This window comes from Herpailurus yagouaroundi, unplaced genomic scaffold (assembly GCF_014898765.1).
Source record: "Herpailurus yagouaroundi ecotype Mexico unplaced genomic scaffold, PumYag 159, whole genome shotgun sequence".
NCBI classification, from domain to species: Eukaryota; Metazoa; Chordata; class Mammalia; order Carnivora; family Felidae; genus Herpailurus; species Herpailurus yagouaroundi.
Genome location: NW_024412400.1, coordinates 67,999,900 through 68,022,781, shown reverse-complemented (window position 1 = coordinate 68,022,781; position 22,882 = coordinate 67,999,900). Strand labels below are relative to the sequence as shown.

Genomic DNA, 22,882 nt, shown 5'->3' with positions numbered 1-22,882 from the left:
AAGGAAGGAAGGAAGGAAGGAAGGAAGGAAGGAAGGAAGGAAGGAAGGAAGGAAGGAGAAAGAAAGAAAGAAACAAAGAAAGACAAGAAAGACCCTGGGATGATTTTTAGTATCAGAACTATTTTCAAAAAGAGATCAGGATACAATAGAAACAGAAACTAAATGGAGTGATAATGTTATTGAAATACAAGAAACAAAATATAATATATTACATAGTCACAAATTATCAAAAGGACTGGAAACTCTAAGGCCACCCCAGAAGACCAAATGTTTCCGTGGAATTAGTAACAGGAATTGGCCTGTATCACTGAACTTTAAATAAAAGTCTGGGATGGCATCTTTCCAAAAAGGGAAGCCTTTTGCCAGCTAGGAGAGTTTGGTTTCATAACCTTGCTACAGGAGTGGCAGATGGAGATTTTCTCCCCTACACAGTTTTGGATGACAGTTTGTTATATCCTGCAGAGTGGTATTAGGCTAACTGGGCTAATTAACTACAAGTGGTCTTCTGTCTGTATTCAGTAACCCACTGGTGTATTATGGTTGCAGATTAGGAGTATTTATACTTAAATTTTCTGTGTATTAGATTTGTCATCTCAGCTGGATTCTAAGGTCCCTCACTATGTTTTATGATTTTTCTATGTGCCCCACTGTGGTGGGAGAAGAATAGAGCTCAATGGACAAGTGATCAGCTAATTGCCTTAGGTCCAGTGGTTAACAAGTAAACTCTAATAGGAAGATACAGGGACTTCATGGAAGGGAGTGGCATTCTACACAGAATTATGGGTATATGCAGCTCTAATCCTGTCTGGCAGAGATCCATATTAATTAAAATGTTCTGATTTTTTAAAGAGTTAAAATATAATTAAATATTAATCTTACAAAATAAAAATTGTAATTCTGACTAGATTTCTCATCTGCTACCCTATAATCTAGGATTCAGTCTTACCCATTGTTGACTCCATAACAGTAAGTAATGCATGTCAGGTACTGGGACAGGCAGTGAAAACAAAGATAAATGGGTCCTTAATCCTCAAGGAAGGAACAGTTCAATCAGAGATAAATGCATGAACAAACCTATAAGTTGAATAAAAAAATGTAGAGTGCAAAGGAGACTCAGGGAATATGGGAAAGGCTTCCCCAAGAAAGTGATCTCTGAGATATTTCCGGCAAGAGAGGAAGAGCTAACTAGGGCTGACCAGGGGTGTGAAAGGATGACATTCAGGCAGGGGAAATTTACAAACATGCAGAGGAATAAGAATGCATGGTGCATGGACCATTTGGAAAATGCAAAACTACCAGCATTCTAGTACAAGGAAGGAGCACATGGACTGGAGATTCAGAGAAAAAGCTAGGAAAGCATATTTGTGGGTAAAAGGCTTAACTTCTGTGTAACTCACGGTCTTCATCTGTGAAATGGGCATGATAATAATATAAACTTCATAGTGTTGTAATTAGGATTAAGACAGGGCACCTAAAACATCCATTGAGTGTTGCATAGGCTCTATGGGTTAGAAGGGACATTTCTGGTAGTAGAGGAGAGAGGACCGGGGAAGACTGATGGAGGAAATGAAATGAGTTAAGTAACGCAGGAGAAATTATAAGGGTAAGACGTTGTGGAGAAGGGGAAGCTACATTATATTCACACACATGTACGCTCACATATAAAATATGCTAGTTGTGATTTGCTTGTTTCCATTTAGTTCATATGTAAGACAAAAAAGAAAAAAAAAGCACTACATGACATAACAACTGTTATCATGAAGGTGTTTATTCAGTACCATGCATTACAATAGGCTCAGGAATAATTCTGCACTTTCCCCAACCCCTTTCCTTCCGTCTCCCTCCCTCCCTTTCACTTAGCCTGGTTTCCAAAGTGATTCAAGAAAGCACAACAATTGAATTTTATCCTTGCTCATACCAAGACAAGCAAAAAAAAAAAAAAAAAAAAGAAAGCAATGGTTGGAGTTAATGATAATTATTCATATAAGTTAGGAGAGCGTTGGTAAAGTGTTAGAGGAAGACTCCAAATCACACTTGGTTAAAAAAAATTTTTTTAAGGTAAAAGAAAATCCAGGAGGATAGGAAAAACTTGAAGGTAGCAGAACTAAAGGCTTTCTAAAATCCATAATTCTAAATTCTCTCTGAATGCAGAAGAGGAAACTGAGGTCTAGAGTTGAATAATTCTTTAGACTGAGAAAAGTGATGCTTGGGTACATTTTTCTTAAGGTGATTTGTGGTTTTATAAAAAATATGAGATTAATAATTTATTAGCAGTAAATTAATGTTAAATACCCCACAATTCAAATTATTTTAACATACAATTTAAAATACTGAAATTTCTTAACACTAGTCATTTTTTTCTTTTTTAGCTTACACATCAATAAATCCTTGCTATCTTGAAATGATATGATGATATTTATTTCTTTAAGTGTTCCGTTCATGCATTATTGATTAATTTACTTAGACACTGCCCCATTGTGGTTCTTTAGACTTCCCTGTCTCTCATTTTAATGAATCAGAGTCTCTCTCTTTAAAGATTGTTTCAAAAATTGAATTGTAGGACATGTCTTATGCTCAAGAAAGACGTGGCACACAGGAGTTACTATGGAAATGTGCGATCTCTAATTATGACCTCTAATACAAACATTCAAAGTCATTTCCACACAAATCATTTAAAAATCAACGGCAGCGATGAGGGAGAGTTTTCATCTCTAGCCTGACAGTAGGCATTCCATCACAAGTACATCAGCAATTTAACGCTTTTCAAACATCAGACAGAGCCATCAATTAGAATGTAATGCAGATACAGATATTAAGTCCTCACCATGATGGATATCTGCCCAACACCCTTACTACCACTTTTGAACTCATTACACATTTATAAACTTACCCTAAATTCTATCTTCCAGGAGAGCAGTAACTGGGTCAAAGGTAAATGGAATCATTCAATGTAACAAATTCCTAAATACTTCAAGAAAACTTCCAAGGAAATAAGTATGGGCGAATGAACATACACAGTGAATCATTTAAACCATTTACATTTGGTAAAATAAGTTACATATATAGTCTATACATGTTCTGTACATTTTATATACATTTAGAAATCGTTTCTTTAAAATTATCTTGCCTCAAGGAAAATCGTATAGCTTTTTGCAAAACTATAAATCTCTGCACTGATAGTTCTGTTTCACTTAATCTATCTAAAATAAACTCCTTAAAAATAAAACAGAGTACCACTAAATAAAACTGATCATATATTCAATTTTGAGTCAGCACAAATTATTTTATTCATGCCACAAAGAATGTAGCCTTCCTTAAAAACCTATGCTCTGTAAGGTAAGTAAACAACATAACACAGTGTTTTATCAGAATTTTCAAATGCTCAAGTACAATAAAAATTACATTATAAAAAGAAATCTTCAGCAAAACCAGCATCTCTTAGATATGATTATATAATTATGCCATCCAAACTTCATGTATTTTCTGTTACTGATATTCATTTAATTTATATCATCATATTATTTTATAACTACTCTATATGAGTAATTTAAAACATACATGTAGTAGATTTCAGAATCGGCCACATGAATTTTCCTCCAAAAGAAATGTACAGTTGACCCTTGAACAATGTGAGAGTTGGGGGTGCTGACCCCCCATTCAGTTGAAAATCTGAGCACAATATTTGACTCCCCCAAAACTTAATAGCTGACTACCATCTGGAAGTCTTATCAACAACATTCAAATAACACATATTTTGTATGTTAGATGTACAATATGCTGTACTCTTAAAATAAGGCAGAGAAAAGAAAATGTTGTTAAGAAAATCACAAGGAAGATAAGATACATTTACAGTACTACACTGTATTTATCAGAAAACAAAACAAAACCCATGTATAAGTGGACTGGCACGGTTCGAACCCATGTTATTCAAAGGTCACCTGTACTTTGGTGTAGATCAGGTCATAGAAAATTGTTACATTTTCTCAAATAGAAATATCTGTAGCATCCTCACATTCTATATTATACCACTTAGCGTTTTTTATAGAATGCAATTTTTATGAAAAGTAGAGTATATTCTCTATACCAACATCTCTTATTCACTTAGATGAGATCCCTTCCCACCCAGGCCCATACCAAAGTCTAAATTGTTTTTAAATTCAACATACTAAAACATTTATCTTTTGTATACACTTATCCTTTTATAAGGAAAAGAAAGCAGAAACAAGTTGAACTAAAAGGTATTTTTTCTGGATTACGGCAGGCTTAAGTCAATAAAAAATGATTTTGTATTCTTACTGAGCATATGATTAGTTTAAAAATAAATTGTTACTTCTGAATGCTTTCTTTCACACATTTTCACTGGCTGAAACTAAATAAATTAATATAAATAAAAGATGAACACCAAGCCAGGCAGAGATTTCAAAACGTAAAATACAATCTGTGGCTGCTGCAGATCTAGCCTAACACAATGGCTGGCAAATACTTCAGATGATAAATACATGTTAAACAGAAATTTTGTTTAAAAGCTATATATTATTAATGCCACTTAGAAATATAATCACAGCAGTATTACTTTCTTGCTCAGCAATCACAGAGAGGGAATTTATTACATGAATGTCCTGGCTTTATCAATCTCTAAATTAGTGGACTCTACAGTCAGGCTACTTGATTCAAATACTAGCTCTGCTATGTAATTCAGACCAGTTACTTAGCATCTTTATGCTTAAATTCCACATTTGTAAAATATTGAACTATATTTGTAACATTACTATGAATAAATGAGATAAATTATTAAAGGTGCTTAGAACAAGATCTAACACGATACAAATGATCCACTCATAAAGGATTACTCTAGAAATTCTATAGTTTAACAGAACAGAAGTACATATTTGGAGCTTACAACTTTGAAGACTTGGTTAAATTAAATTATGTCCAGAGGCCTTGAGTTTCAGTAACAAGAACCAAGAGATAATGAGGAACTGAGCAGTGGACTCAAGGATTTTTGAGAATGGGAAGCACCTTCTAATTACTAGCTATGGCTCAGATAAGAGAGAAAAATGGCTAATATTTATGTAGAAGTTATTGTTGCATTTACTTACAACCACCAATTCTATGTCTTGTTATTCTTTTTACTCTACTTACAAAAAGAAAAACAGTTTTTCTATAATGCTAACGATTTCAGTTTAATGGTTCTAGGAATTAGTGATAATTAAACATAGTGATAATTAATCATCAACATGAGTTATATACGTTTGTTGTAGAAAACCATGTGTGTCCTAGGTGATTGACTTCATCTACTGACTTTGATGATACTGATAGTGTTTTCAACTCAAACAGTAAGAGATTGTGTAGATCTTATTAGAATTAGAAACACATCTAACAGCTTCCCTACTTGTAAAGTTATTTTATAAGCAAAATAAATAAATGACTCTGGCAGACTAACTTTAAAACACAAGGCAGAATCTCAATTTCCTATGACAGTTCTATGATTGAATCTTTACTGTAGAATGGGAGAAAATATTCATATAGTGTTTCCTGAAGCTTTGAATGTCAAATCATTTGCTGGTTTGAGTAGATTGATTTGAGGCAAAGGCATTTCTTAGAAATGTCAGTCCATCATCAAAAGGCATTCATTATGCACCTTCGTGCAGTATTACTTTAGATGCTGTACCAGTGAACTATATGAGTGCCCAGAGGAATTTTTAAATTTAAGTTTAAGAACATTCCTTATAGGCTGAAAACATTTGACATAAATTTTTCAGTATGAACCTGGTTTGTACAAATAAAGCCCATGTTTGTGGAATAAATATTTGTTGTTGAAAGCTTTAATGGTCTCAACTTGAGAGCAGAGCCAAAGATAAAACTATAAAAACAGTAATTCAGAAAACTGTTCCCTGACTTAATTTTTTTAGTATAATGAGATTTTTTTTCCCAATCTGGTTTTGTGAAATGGCCCTGGAAATTGCTATAGCATCTGTAAATACGTTAAGAATTCCTTCTTTAATTATAATTTTGCATATCAACTGCATAAAAGAAATGACAATAATTATTTGTTGTTCATGCTTCACTAATTGAATAAAGAGTATGTATGAAGTAAGGGAAAATTATCTGTTTTATTTTTAGGAAGAAAAATAGTCAAAACCTACTCTTAAAATGGGCAATAGTACACCAAATTTAGGCAGAGCAGTTAATCAAACTGGAGAGTATAAAACTAAAACTTTACTCTGAAGCCTGAGTTACCTTGATCACTGAATTCACATGTAAAAAGTATGCTTATAGGATACAAAATTAATGAGCTGTAAATTGCAAAAATCAGTCAAAACTGTTTGAAGGAAAATTATTTGATGAAATACAGCAGGTTTGTGTAAATGTGTTTTATATCGCTTGCATATGTATGACCACATGCCAGTTCCCTGAGTGGGCCAGCCTTTCTTTCGGCATCTGTGTGTACCTGAAATTTGTGTAATGCACTAGTGGGATGGTTTGTTGGGCTCACCTGGTTCCTGTATTTATGATAAGGTTCTGCAATATTAGAATGACATCATTAAAAAAAAAAAAAGAATGATATCATTCAGTTCAGGCAAAATTTGGCAAGCAGAAGAATTCATCTAAATTGACTAAAATGATATAGAGCATAGTCTCTGGATTTCCTGAACAAGTAGTTTGAACACTTAGTACTATTTACAATATCTATCATGTGAGGTTAAGTTTTTTTTTTATTATTTTAATGTTGATTTATTTTTGAGAGAGAGAGAGAGAGAGCGCGTGTGCGCACACTAGCAGGGGAGGAGCAGAGAAAGAAGGAGACACAGAATCCAAAGCAGTCTCCAGGCTCTGAGCTGTCAGCACAGAGCCCAATGCAGGGCTCAAACTCATGAACTGTGAGATCATGACCTGAGCTGAAGTCGGATGTTAACCACCTGAGCTACCCAGGAGCCCCTGTAAGGTTGAGTTTTAACCACCATCACAGAACTCTTCTACTCAGTGATGTGAAAACAGTTTCTGTTCCTGCCATGGACTCCTTTCCTGGTCCTTTTTGGTATCTACTTCTACCTAGATTTAATTTTTGTTTTCTTTTGTTTTGGCCTGGTCATCATTTCCATTTATAGACATATTTCTATCATCCGCAGAAATACTTATTTACTTCCACAGGACTTACATCCTTTTCACCTTCAGAGTACTTGAAGTGGCCTCCATTAGAAATGAACATGCATAAGATGAATGAAACCACAAAACTACAAATTACAGAAGTGTGGAGGAGAACAAATGCTGAGAGTCTGGCTAAAGAGAGCCATTATAATTGAGTTTCAAAGCCATTCTCAGCTTCACTGCAGTCAGGGCTAAGAAGGCTGTCTGCAGAGTCCTCTCAAGTTCCATCATCCTTCACCTAATTTCCCTCGTTAATGCACAAGGCTGTCAGTCTTAGCTGAAGAGTTTGTTTGTAATTTTATTATTTTTTTAAGATATTGCTTTTTGTAGTTGCAGGTTTCTATGTTAGGAAGATACATTTCTCTAGTCAGAGAACTCTATGAGTCTCATTTTTTTTTTTATCCTATACACTTAGATTTTGATACACAGAAGAATGTGCCCATGTTATGCTATGCAAAATAAAATGCTAATAGATGCTCCATTGACCCCTTAAAATGAGCCAGAACCTACTATAAGGTTAAAGTTTCATAAACATCCTGTCGTTGCGTCAAATAATCCTATATGTTAAGTACTACTATTATCCTTATTTTATAGATGAGGCTTAGAGGTTGTCTTTTTCCAAGCTCTCACAGCTATCAAAGGCAAGCAGCTGGAATATCACACCCAACCTGTCAAATTTCAAAACCTACTCTTTTAAATAGTCCAATATTCAGACTCTCTAGAAGTCCCCAAAGTTGGCATAATAATGAATTCAGAGATCTTACTGATTGAATGATCCCCAGTTATGTCACCAATGTGACAACTCACTCCAGGAGTCTCAATGTCCACTAAATCTGAATGGTCCTGCCTCGACCTTTAGATCTCTGGGTGCTGCTCCGACCCTAGGACCTAAAAGAGCTCTGTCGTCTGCTTTCCACAACACCCTGCCAGGCATCGATGTTTCCTGGCACTGTAGTTTTGAATAAGGGAGAATCGCTTCCAAGTACATTGCTCTCTGAGGAGAAGACCACAACCTCTACTTTATGGTCTCTTCCTAACAACCCTTTCCAAATTTCTCTTTTCTCCTGCTGCTGAGGGACAAAGAGCAAAACAACTGTACTTAGAACTTGAAAGCTACAGTTCACATACGACCTGCCGGAGACCTGTTTTCGGCCATTAAAACCCTTTTGTCCATCTTGTCCTACTCCCTACTATGTGTGGTTTACACAGGCCTAAGAGGGCTTCAAGGGTGTCAAGAGTTAACGGTCAATACAATCACCACTTGGCTCTTTGAGAGCTGTCTGCCAGGAGGAGCCTCTTAGCTTGATAGATACACTGCAATTTTTTATCCTTTTAGCCAGTGTGAATCATCTTAAATTGTTGTTTTTTGACTATGGCTTTTGGATTTCCAGGGGACAGAGAGATGAAGCTGTTACCTACATGAGGCCACTAAGCACTCTATCTTTCACATTTTCAAAGGTAATTTATTGGTTTACCTTTTAGATATCTTTACTCTTCAAAAACTATCAACAGGCTTCTACAAACTGCAATGCTTTATTCTAAAATTCATATTGCTGTTTCCTAAAATGATAACACAAAAAGACTTTTGGAGGCCCAGAGTCATAATCCAGTGTACTCACAATCTGTGCTTTTCATTTTCTGAAATGACTCTTTTCATACTTGTTTCTTTAGGGTGTTAACAGGAAAAAGTGTTAATATATTGTGATGCAGTGGTTAACTGCTGGGAAAGAAGGCAGCCTGGGAAAACCCATGGGTACAGTATATTTGTGTTACTGTAAAAATATGTATCATATAAACCATTCCAAATCTGTATTAGATAAAATCTGGAAACCTATTCTTTAGCTAAAGATCAACAAGGAAGATCCGGATATAAACATTTTTGTGTTCAGCTTTCAAAGTATTAGACCATAAGCTAAAGAAAATTAAAATTGGTGATTTAACCCACAATAATACAATGATAGGAATTCATTATACTTAATAGCCTGTTATGCTCTTTATAAGACAAAGATTACAATATAGTAATTCTCTTAATCTTAGGGCTAAAAATTAGTTTAAGTGAATTATGATGTTTGGTTAAGTAGCAGAAAAACATTAATGTGAAGAAAATTAAAAATTGTGAAGCTTTCAGTTGACAACTGATGACAGAATCAAGGTTGAAATGCTTTTCAAGAATTATTGCAAGTAATTTTGAAACAAATTGTTCAAGGTCTCGCTATTCTTTCTTACTTCTAAAATGCCATATCATAATTACATATATATGAAGATAAACAAGGATATATTTTTACAGTATTTTATTCTAGGCCTCCCACTGATTCAAAAATGGAATATTATCTGAAGAAAAAGGTGACAATTATTATTTTAAAGTATGAAATTCAAGTCCTTTCTGTAAGTGACCTTTCTTTAAGTATGATAATACTAATAACTGCTAACCTTTTCAATAAAAAAGCATGTATTAAATAATAAGAAACAGGATGAGAAATACTGTAGTAATATGTTACATCTGTATACAGTTTGATATTGAGAAGTTAATTTTTATTACAAATTTATACACATGCGTACTAATAGCCTTAGGTAAATTAAAGCAACTAAACAATCCACTAAAAACTATATTGGGCACTGCTTATGTCATTTCTATTTTATTTAGGAACAGGAGTATTACAAAAAATGGAAGACCTCCAATCACACATAAAAGTAATGCTGATATGAAATTAAATGTCAGGCAAAAGGCATGAAAATGCAATATTCGCAAAGACATTAAATGTAAAACATTTAGCAGAACTTTTATATAATTGACATCATTGAAAGGTAGTTTATTATAATAATGCATGCAAAATTTTAAAATTCACTTAGCACTTCAGTTTTAAAATGTCAAATATTATTACTTTACCAACATGAATTTTAGCTTCCTTCCAATTTTCTTTCTTCCCATAATGCATCCTTTATCTTTTTCTTTATATTTTTCTCTCCTTTCCCATTATTTCATTTTTACTTCTCCATTCTTATTTCACTATTGATATCTCAGTAATTCATTGAGAAATGATAAAATAATAAAACATAAAGAGTTTGTTTTATTTTTTTTTTGCATATTGAGAATGATATATCCTGAACTACAAATAATCAGTGGATTCTTTTTATTTGAAATGATTCCCTGATGACCAAACCAAAGATTATGTTTTACTCTAGAATTCCAAATGCTTTTAAACCTCAGCCTTTAAAATATTAGTGAAACTCAATTTATCCTTAACTTGCTGCTTCGGAGTTCCATAATGTTACACTATGGGGGAAGAACTAAAGACCCTTCTCCCTAACACTTCTACAAAAACCCCCTTCAGCTATTATGATTGGTGAGACTATTCATTCCCATCATCCTCCACAATTTTAACCTACATATTACTCCCACAAAACCTTTGTCAATCATATATATCTTAGAAACAAACGCATTATTTTTGTTCTTCCCCTCACATTCTCTCTTTTTGAATCCTGTAAAGGGTTGAATCTTTCATCATTTCCTGAGTACTCTGAAACATTTGGAAGCCCAAATAATGAAAATATTATAGTTTTTGCCTGAAAAGGAGCATAGTCTTTAAGGATGTAGAAAATAAAAATTAAGTTGAGTTAAAATGGGAACATACACTGCAACAAAGTTGTAAACAGTAGATGACCTTGATTAGTTTAATTGTGCTAAGAAATACAGCATTAGGAAAACAAACAAACAAACAAAAAACAAAAATAAAAGCACACATTTAGGTGCCACTATGTGCTATTTACATTACTTTATTTAATTATCGAAACAACACTATGAAGTTACTGTTGTCATCCCTGTTTTACAGACAAGGACACTGAAGAGACAGTTGCAATTTGGTCTAGATCACACAACATTTGAACCCAGTTAATGTGGGTCCAGATTTTGTGTCCTTAGCCTCTCTGCTACTGTGACGGAAAGCAATCAAATGAAGGCACATTTTTCATTCCTCTAGAAATTAAAAATAATAACAATAAAAGAACATCACTCAATTTTACCACAATCAATCCCTAACAAAATTTTGTAGTATGACCTTTTCCCATAAGTTCCATCCCTTTGTAGCCTTTCCAGGTTGGGGGAGGTGGGGGGAGGGGGGGTAGTTTTTCAGGAAGAAAGTGGAGAGAAGAAATGAATAAGCTCACACATTCACACGCAGATGTAAGTCTCTCCACTATGGCCTCACTAAAGTTGCTTGTGACTTCCCCAAATATACTTAAAATCCATGCTCATAGTTACTAGATACCAAGGCTCATGATTTTAATATCTGAAGTTTTTGGGGCGCCTGGATGGCTCAGTCAGTTAAGCTTCCGACTTAGGCTTAGGTCATGATCTTGCAGTCCATGAGTTTGAGACCCGTGTGGGGCTCTGTGTTGACAGCTCAGAGCCTGGAACCTGCTTCGGATTCCATGTCTCCCCCTCTCTTTGCCCCTCCCACACTCATGCTCTGTCTGTCTCTCTCTCTCTCTGTCTCTCTCTCTCTCTCTCTCTCAAAAATAAGTAAAGATTAAAAAAATTAATTTCTAAATTTTTGTTTTCAATAGACTTTTCCTCTCTGCCTCTAAGAATTAGGTCTTATCATATTTTATTTCCCACAGTTTTTGTAATGATTCGTTGGCCAGGTAAATATTTGTTGGACCAAACTCATCATTTTGACAACCCCTAAATATTCATGATCTCCTCACATTTATATCCCTGTTCTTTCAGGAATACATATATATCTTAAGAGTAATTGTCTAATTTAAATGTGACAGCTTTTAAACGAACAGATTGAAGGACAGTGCAATATATATTTGCTATAAAGTGTCTTATGAGAACTGTAATTAAAGCATGGGTAACTTTTACAGAAAAGGAATTCTTGGAGCCCTGAGCACCAAGAAGTGCATCTATCCTAAGTGGAAGAGACCATGTGGAGAGGCCCTGAGACCAAATGGAGAAAAACCTGAGCCCAGGCTTCCGAACCAAAGTGCCACACATGTGACCAGCCGCCAGCGGATACTCAAAGAGTGACAAGGACATGGAGCAAAAGAATAAGCCAGGTGAGAACTGCCCATATTTGTTTATCAAATAGACATAACAAAAAGCTGTTGTTCAAAGCCACTATATTTGGGGGTTGTTTCTCAGCAATGAATAAATAACCAGAAAGAATAACCACTTAAGCTATTTTTCCAAAACAGAAATCTGACCAGGTCATCTGACACCTTAAAATCATATGAAGTCTTTTATCTTAAGGAATAGAACATTTCACAGATGACTTTCCAAGACACATAAGACCTTGATGCCTGGGCAGGCCTCAGCTTCCATTCCTACCCTTTCCTGGACTTCCTGCTTTCCAGTCTCTTCTAGGCACACATTACATGTGTTCTGCCTCTGCCTGATTTGATCAGGTTCAAATTCTTGATTTTAGTTCTTCTGTCTAGCTACGTTTTATCTTTGTACACTAGCACGGTGTCTAGAACCCTGCAACTGCTCAATAGATGATAGACTGAAAAGGGGCATGACATCTTGAAGACATTATAAATTTAGGGTAAGGTAATTGCCATTTAACCAGCAATGTGTCTTACAGCAATTACTGCAGTTCATTTAGCCTTTTATTTTATTTTTTTTTTTTTAATTTTTTTTTCCACGTTTATTTATTTTTGGGACAGAGAGAGACAGAGCATGAACGGGGGAGGGGCAGAGAGAGAGGGAGACACAGAATCGGAAACAGGCTCCAGGCTCTGAGCCATCAGCCCAGAGCCTGACGCGGGGCTCGAACTCACGGACCGCGAGATCGTGACCTGGCTGAAGTCAGACGCTTAACCGACTGCGCCACCCAGGCGCCCCCATTTAGCCTTTTAAAGAGAATGTAATATCTATCCTATGTACTTGTAAGAGTTAATTAATGAATAATGTTAAATGTTGGAACCAAATTCAGCTGATAAGCTGTAAAACCCAATATATATGCTAGTTTTAAAATTATAAATTACTAGAAATCAAGAGAGATAGGTTTGAAATCTGGACCTGCATTTACTAGCTATGGTCCCCAGGGCAAACCACGTTTCTTCATAGGTAAAATTAGACTTGGGTGTGTGAAAACCAAATGAGATAATTCATAAATCTGTGTTTTAAATACTATTGACCAATATCATATAGTTCACAAAAGATTATTAATAACAAATAACAATTGGTTAATACTAACTAAGGGGTGCCTGGGTGGCTCAGTTGGTTGACTGAATTCAGCTCAGGTCATGATCTCACTGTTTGTGAGTTAGAGCCCTGCATCAGGCTCTGTGCTTACAGCTCGGAGCCTGGAACCTGCTTCAGATTTTGTGTCTCCCTCTCTCTCTGCCCCTCCCCTGCTCACACTCTGTCTCTCAAAAATAAACAAACATTAAAAAAATACTAATTAAAATAATCACCCTTACATGTACACTATACTCAGTCACCCCACTTCTTGAATAGAGCTGATGTAATTCACCACAAGTGATTTTGCACTACAAGTTCCTGGATTTCTCTTTTTCCTAAACAAAACTCAGAGTCTGGAATGAGAGGATATGACAGCAGACCTTTGGGTTGTGTGCCATACATGAAGATTGTATCCAGGGAACTGGGGACACAAGAGCAGAGGGAAAAGAGAAGCAGCCCATGAAAAGGTGGCCCCTGGAAAATTCATCCCAGCACTTACCAACTTCAAGTCTCTTAAACACATAAAGGTATTTACTTACACTGTTTAGAACTGGTATCTGTAATGTGGACATACACAGAGTTAAAAAAAAAAAAATCAGGTCCTCTATTTTGAGAGGGAAATGTGAAGAGATCTATAGGAGAAGATTAATCCAACTCCCCTCCTGAACATAATAGATTTTGAAAGGAATCTATCCAGAAAAATCCATTTAGCTATGCCCAGAACAATCAAAACTGACTGTGTAGAGATTGAAGTGCCTCAGTCCATCTGCTGATGATTCTTATTGGGTTTTGGCACCTTCTCCATAGTTACCGAGCCTATGTAAAAGAAAGCTATGCTTCTTATTTCTAGGACAAAAACAGATGGTGCTCCAGCAGGTAATAATTTAATTAAATGGCTCCTAAAGCATGAACAAATTGTTCCAAAGAAAAGAAAATATTTTTTATTATTCTTTAAAAATACAGAGGGGGAGAAAATAACTAAATCACGTTTGACTTTTTTAATGAAACAAAATTACGGTTTACTAAATCTCCTGTTGTTAAAAACAAAGTGCTTCCCTCTCCCTATCTTCCTCCTAAATCAAAATATGAATTATAATAATATTGTTGTCATTCATCAACTTTCATTTAATCTGTAAGAAATAAGTTCAAGTTAAAATGAAACATTTTACTATAGTTGAAATCAGATATTCTTGCTATAGGACTAATTTTTATGATATTCAAATTAAGTTGCATAATGTACGTTATGGATTAAACACGAAAAAATAAACTATATAACTAAAATGCAGATTCTAATAATCGAAAACAAAGTTTTCCATTCCAGGTAAAGCCAGAAGACCCTGCAAAGCTCTTGTGATACATGGATTAAAGATATCATTAATACTAGAAAACAATAACAAGTTTGCATTATAATACAGTAAAGGTCGGTCACTTGAGTTTAGGATGGAAATGGGTATGAATCCCAGTATTCGCTGCCACATACTGGCTATGTGACTTTATGACAGGAAATTAATTTTAAGTTCTGTTTCCTAGCCTGTACATATACATACCTACCCAAACACAAAATGACTGTAGTTATATAGAGTCATGGTACGAATTCAAAGGATAAATTCCAAGCACTTAGCACGGGTCTTAAAACAGAGTTAACATTCTACACATGGTCACCTATCATCATCACCTTTAAGATCTATTAAACAAGAAGAATATGTACATAATACTGGAACCATAAAAATATAAACCAAAATATATAAAAAAATTCTTTAAGTAAATTACACTCTATCGGTAAAGATTAAACTAGTGTATATACACATTTAAAGTGTAATCCAGAAGTAAGCTGTGGGTTTTAAATAACAATTCAGTAATGTTGAAATTAAGGAGGGTTCTGATGGGAACTAAAGCTGTACCTTGAAAAATGAATAGTGCTTAAGAATGAAGAAGTCACTCAAAGAAATAGTGAAGATGAGCTCGGAAGTTGGGAATAGAATCTTCATGTAAGAGTCAATGAAGCGTTATTTTGTTGTTGTTTCTTTGTTTCTATTTTGAGAGAGAAAGAACGTGTGTTATATAATTAAAACAATATAGTATTGGCATAAAAATAGATCCATAGATCAATGAAGTATGAAGTAGACTAGAGAACCCAGAAATGAACCCATGAACTTATGGTCAACTAATTTATGACAAAGGAGCCAAGGAAATACAGTGATGAAAGGACAGTCTCTTTAATAAATGGTGCTTCTTTCATACTAGGTGAAAGAAGTCAGTCACAAAAGACAACATATTATAAGATCTATGTATATAAAATTCTTTGTATTCTTGTGCAAAAGAATGAAAATGAACCAATCTCTTATACCATACACAATAATTAACTCAAAACGGACTAAAGACTTCACTGTGAGACCTAAAACCATAAAACTCCCAAAAGAAAACATAGGCAGTAAATTCTTTTTTTTATTTTATTTTTTTTTAACGTTTATTTATTTATTTTTTTTTTTGGGACAGAGAGAGACAGAGCATGAACGGGGGAGGGGCAGAAAGAGAGGGAGACACAGAATCAGAAACAGGGTCCAGGCTCTGAGCCATCAACCCAGAGCCCGACGCGGGGCTCGAACTCACGGACCGCGAGATCGTGACCTGGCTGAAGTCGGACGCCCAACCGACTGCGCCACCCAGGTGCCCCGGCAGTAAATTCTTTGACATAAGTCTTGGCAATGATTTTTTTCTTTTTTTAATTTTTTTTTTCAACGTTTATTTATTTTTGGGACAGAGAGAGACAGAGCATGAACGGGGGAGGAGCAGAGAGAGAGGGAGACACAGAATCGGAAACAGGCTCCAGGCTCTGAGCCATCAGCCCAGAGCCTGATGCGGGGCTCGAACTCACGGACCGCGAGATCGTGACCTGGCTGAAGTCGGACGCTTAACCGACTGCGCCACCCAGGCGCCCCTTGGCAATGATTTTTTTTAAAGCAAAGCAACCAAAGCAAAAATAAATAAGTGGTGCTACATCAATCTACAAAGTTTCTGCATACAACGGAAACCATCAACAAAATGAAAAGGCAACCTACTGGAAGGGAGAGAATATTTCAAGTCATATATCTGATAATAGGCTTATAACCAAACTATATAAAGAGCTCATAGGGGCACCTGGGTGGCTTGGTCAGTTAGGTGTCTCACTCTTGATTTCGGCTCAGGTCATGATCTCACAGTTTGTGGTTTCAAGCCCCAGGCCAGGCTCTGCGCTGACAAAACAGCCTGCTTGGGATTCTCTCTCCCTCTATGTCCCTCCCCCACTGGTCTCTCTCTCTCTCTCTCTCTCTCTCTCTCTCTCTCTCAATAAATGAATAAATAAATAATCACAATGAAAGACCATACTCATCAGGGTAGCTATAATTAAAAAGACAGATAAGAACTATTGATGAAGATGTGGAGAAATTGGAGCTCTCATAGTTAAAATGGTGCAGCTGCTTTGGAAAGCAGTCTGGCACTTCCTCAAAAGATCATACATAAAGGTCCTATAGGATCTAGCAATTCCACTTCTAGGTATATACCGGAGAGAAATGAAAACATGTATCTACACAAAATTTGTACACAAAATGTTGCAACAGCATTATTCATAATAACCACAAAGCTGAAACAATCCAAATATCCATCAAATCATGAAAAAGACAAAAGGAAGTATGTCTATCCAATGCAATATTATTCAGCAATGAAAATGAGTTAAGTACTGACACATACCACAACACGTGACTCTAGAAAACATATTAGGTGAAAGAAGTCAGTCACAAAAGACAACAAACTGTAAGATTCTGATGTGTATAAGAGGTACAGAAGAGGCAATTCTATAGCAGCAGGAAGTAGATTAGTGATTACATAGTGCTGTGGCAGGAAGAATGGAGGTAATGGGGAGTGACCGGTGACTACTAATGAATGGAAGATATTTGGAGTAATAAAAATGATCTAACATTGATTTGATTATGGTGATAGTTATAAAACTCTGAATACAATAAGATCATTGTATATTTCATACAGGTAAATTTTATAGTATATGATTCATTTATCTTAATAAACAAAAAAGTTTATTGCAAACTCCTATTGTTTTTGCTTTGCCTTTTGCTACAACTTCCTTTCCTAAACTTGTAACTTCTTTCAAGTTATAAGCTGGTCCTAGTAAGAGTGCTGGTAGTCTATATAGGCTAGAGTCAAAAAGTTGTCAAAAAGGTATACAGAAGCAAACCTATATATTCCAGAGTTTTTTTTTTTTTTAATTTTTTTTTTCAACGTTTTATTTATTTTTGGGACAGAGAGAGACAGAGCATGAACGGGGGAGGGGCAGAGAGAGAGGGGAGACACAGAATCGGAAACAGGCTCCAGACTCTGAGCCATCAGCCCAGAGCCTGACGCGGGGCTCGAACTCACGGACCGCGAGATCGTGACCTGGCTGAAGTCGGACGCTTAACCGACTGCGCCACCCAGGCGCCCCTATATATTCCAGACAATACCAGGGAGATGTTCACGTATGGACAGGCTTTGTCTTCAGGATGTGTTGTCCATTGGTAAGATTATTGATTCTTTCCTTCCCTATCCATATATTCATGTTTGCTCATACAAGAAACATGCAGACCCCTACAGGTTTTTTTTTTTTTTCTTTCTTCTGTTTGTTTTAGAAAAGTAAAGTCTGTTCTTAAATATACGGTGTTAGAATCAGAAGCAAGTTTTTTAAAAGGGAAGGAAAAATAAAATAAAAAGAGAGAGAGGCAAACCATAAGAGACTCTTAAATACAGAAAACAAACTGAGACTTGCTGGAGGGGTTCTGGGTGTGGCAGGGAGGATTAATTAAATGGCCAATAGGCATTAAGGAGGGCACTCTTGGGGATGAGCACTGGGCATCATAGTTGAGAGATGAATCACTGGGTTCTACTCCTGACAGGAAGACTACACTGTATGTTAATTGTGTGTTTCTGCCAGAAACTTGAATTTAAATGAAAAAGAAAAACAAACAAAGGAAAAAGAGCAGAGGGCTCTATTAGCAAATATTCGTATGCAGGAAATTGGAATGCTGATATTGCATTTATAATAATATTATTAAATAGCATTGTGCTTATCCACATGCTTAATAATGCTATTAGAATGGTAAATATATGGAAAAACCCAAATTCATTACATTTTTTCATTTTTAAATACCTTCTGTCCCTGTCTGTAATTTCCTCTGACTTCCTTTACAAACTTTTTCCTTTTTTTATAAGTTTAAATGTTGGCTAACATTAATGGAAAAATAAAAATCCTGGTGCTTCAGATGTTTTGTCTAATTCCACTGCATACATTATTGTTGTTTTGCTTTCTGCTTTGCTTTTCCTTTAAGACACCAGAATATTAAATAAAACCACACTCAAGGTCACTCTGATGTAGAAACAGACAAATTTCCAGTGCTCTCCCCAATTATTCTACACATTCAAAGCTCAAAATGTTAAACAAACTGTAAAAATAAATGCTCTTTTTAAAAAATGTCTTAAAATAGTCTAAACAGTTTGGTCTAGACTTGTCGCTTGGAAAAAAACCAAAAAAAACCAAAAAACAAAAAACAAAACAAAAAAACAAAATAAAACAGCAAAACCATTAAGAGCAAATCTTAATAAAATTCTCTTAACTTCACACTACATCTGCCATTTAAAAATTTTCTTTTTCTACTGAACGCAGCTTAATGAGCCTTTAATTTACCTTTCATTCAGGATCCACTGAGGGCCGTTAAAAGACAAAGTCTTAAGTCAATGCACTTAATTACCATCATCATATGTTATTATGTACTGTTACATAACACCATATGCCAATTATCATGGGACTTTAATAGATACTGAATAATTACACATCTGCACACACATATCACTTGTACTATACACTTACACTTGAACTATATCTCTGAAAATAAACAGTAATTTTTAAATATTTGTATCTGAGACACTGACTAAATGCTTTATAGATTTCAAAACTAAAAATTGTATCAAGTACAACAGTGTCAATCATTCCCTATTTATGTCGAGATATCAGACATCTCAACTTAGAATCTCTAAAATAAAACAATGTATTCAGACATCAAAACAGAAGTCCAAAATAATTTATTTTAAAATTTTCAGAAAGAAGAGGTAAATAACAAGCCAGGGTATGCTTGGTATTTATTCATGAACTATTAGAGGATTTTTGTCATTCACCCAGTTCTCTGTCTTAATTTTGATAGTCACCCAAATTCATCCTGTGCTGTACCCCCTCTGTTTCTCTTAGTTCTTAATACTGCTTCCAGTCATAATTGGTCAATATTATACATTGTTATAAGAGTTATCTTCTAAAATTAATCATATTTGGTTTCATTTCTGCCCTTTTAAGAGCTTTCTTTAGATAATATTCCATTTCCAGAATACAGTATAACATCTCTTTAACATGAAATATAAGGTTTGGCATAAGTAAGTCCCAACTTTCAAGAAAAAAACTCCTTTCAAGTCTCCTCTAATCTTTTTTTTATGACACTGTTGGTTTGCAAATTGGCCCCCATACATGTAAAACAAAGAGAAACCAAAGAAGGAACCAAACAACTCCAGGTAGCAGGTTTAACAAGCAAGAGAATTTACATATGAGGCTTGTTTGGGGAAGCCTCAAGACAAGTAGATCTCCATATGTGTCTGCCAGAATCTTTATATAGATGCCTTGAATGGGTTTAGTCATGTATGCATCCAGATGGTCTTAGCAACATATTGCTCTCTCAAAGCCATGTCCTTTAAAATGGTTCCCATGGGGGAATAGTGGGCATCACTATATTCGAGAGTCAGAGGAGGGGATGAGGAAACTCCAGTTGCTTAGGTCCACCTTGTAGGTCAACTGGTAAACCAGTGGTCATATCTTCTGATGACCTCCTCCAACAATGATATTTTATATACCCATAACGAACACCCATGCACCCATTACCCAGCTAAGAAATCTACCTTATTTTATCTATTCTGAGACATTTACCTTTCCCCCCCATGTTTTAGTATCTCTGAATTCACAGTGAATCTTTACACTCACCCTAGTCCAGGTGGCATGTGACATATTTTTACTTGTCTATGCATGTGCCATCTTGGGTATTATTCTGGACTGACCAGATAACTGCTGCTCCTCTAGGTTTCAAGTTACTGGACCATGTAAAGATCACTTTGTGAAAAACTAGGATCCTGGTCATTGCTGAAAAACACTCGACTGATACCTTTTGATATGTCAGGAAAATGACAGCATCAAAGGTTGCATTATAGGTGTCACTGACTTGGAAGAAAGTCCCACAGACAACAATGGAGTATTACCTTAATGACTTTTACATCATCATTTCTCTTAATGGCACAGAGGGTGATACTGCATTGGCAAAACATAGGCATTAATAACTCTGAGTCAAAAAGAAATTTAAATGATTCATCTACTGAATGTAAAATGTTTTAAAAAGAACTTATCTATATTTTCTTTTTTTATGTATAAAGAATAATAGATAATAAAAAATATGTAAAGAAGCCTAAGAGAGTTTTTCAATAAGTTAAAATTTTTTAAAAAATTAGAATTTTTCTTTCTTAGAGATATATAAAATAATAGTGCACCTTACAATGATTCATAACAATTTGATATATAAACAACTTGACAACTTCATGACTTCTATTTTGGACAAATCACTTATCCACTGTGAATTTCAATTTCCTCATCTGAAAATTGTTAATAAAACTCAGCTTATGTGGCAATTGTGAGCATTAGAGTATTTGAAACAGCACTTGACATATAAGTGTTCAATAATGTTAACTATTCTTGTCTTCCTGTCTTACCATTTGTTTTATACAGTTGCTTATTTGTCTAATACCTACTCATTTCATAAATACATTTGTTTTCTCACAGTGTTCCTCCTCTTTATCTTCTTTTTCTCCTTCTTGATTTTCTTCTCTTATGGAGAATATTTAACACATATGAGAGTAGAAACAATAATGTATCAACCATGAACTCCTGGTAATCATCATCCAATTCTACTGACCATCAACCTACCCCCATCCACATTTCCAACCACACTAATTCATATTATTTTTTAAGTTTATTTATTTACTTTGAAAGAGAGAGAGAGAGAGTGAGAGCACGAATGTAGGGAGGGCAGACAGAGAGGGAGAGAGAGAATCCCAAGCAGGTCCCATGCTGTCAGCATGGAGCCCAACACAGGGCTCAAACTTAATGAACCAGAGATCCTGACCTGAACCAAAATCAAGGGCCAATTGCTTAACCAACTGAGCCACTTAGGCACCCTAATTCATATTATTTTGAAAACAAACCAAAAATTCAGACTTAAGTTTATATGGAATTATTCTAATATGTAATTCTAAATGATAAGAACTATTTTTAACATAACTATAATACCATCATCCATCTAAAATAACTAACATTAATTTGCTAATATTATTAAGTATCTAGAGTGTTCAAACTACAAATGGATTTGAATAAATTTTACTTGATGTATTCCAGTGACAAAGGTTGGGAAGTCAGTGCATTTAGTTAACAAAAAAGATTTTCAATAACAAAGATCTAAAGTATTGAGTGGTAGGAGAAAATAGGTAACAGTATTACCCTGAATGCCAGATTTCCATAAGTTAGTGGATGGTGAAAGGTGGTATTCAACAGATACTGAAAATCTGGCTTTGGGAATATTTTTGTTATACGAAGAAAACCTGGTCTAAACTATCTTAATATCACCAGGTATGTTCTTGCATTTTAATAGCTTTGATTTTGATTAGCATTATGTTAGATTGCTATACCTTTGAGAAATGTGAGTCAAAGTTAAACACAATTTAGCATTTACTATCAAAACACTAGTCCTATCGATTTCACCTAGGTTTCCATTGCATTTTCTGGAAATATAAATTTTGGTAAATTCAATCATTAATTTAATGACTAGTTATTGAACATTTACGATATGCTGACAGATACTCTTTTAGACACAGGGGACACAGCAGTGAAAAGAACAACAAAAACCCCTGCCTTCATAGAACTTACTTCTAGTGGGATGAAAAAACAAACAACAACAACAATGTTAAAATTATATATAGTTGATACCTGAACAACTTGGGGGTTAGGGATACCAACCCCTCACCTAGTCTAAAATCCACATATAACTGTTGACTCCCCAAAAATGTAGCTAATAACCTACTGTTGACCAAAAGCCTTACCAATAACATAAACAGTTAACACATTTTTTTAAGTTAAATGTACTATATATTTCAGTAAAATAAGCTACAGAAGGTCAAGTGATACAGAAAAAAATAAGGAAAATACATTTACAGTACCATATTGTATTTATTAAAAAAAAATCCATGTATAAGTGGACTTGTGCAGTTCGAACCCATATTGCTTAAGGGTCACCTGTAGTATGCAACATGGTGCATAGAGGGAAAAAACCCTAAACAGAGATAGCAAGTGGAGGTGTATATGGGACAGGGGGGAGGTCAGTTTTAAATAGACGGTCAAAGTCTTAACTGAGATTTTCTTCTCATAACCATCAATCTACTCTA

General features: G+C 35.1%; 1 protein-coding gene across 7 annotated transcripts in view; it reads right to left on the bottom strand.

Moving 5' to 3' along the window:
- Nucleotides 1-22,882, bottom strand: part of NAALADL2 (N-acetylated alpha-linked acidic dipeptidase like 2) — a 1,339,397-nt gene that overhangs the window by 695,074 nt on the left and 621,441 nt on the right. The window lies entirely within an intron of this gene.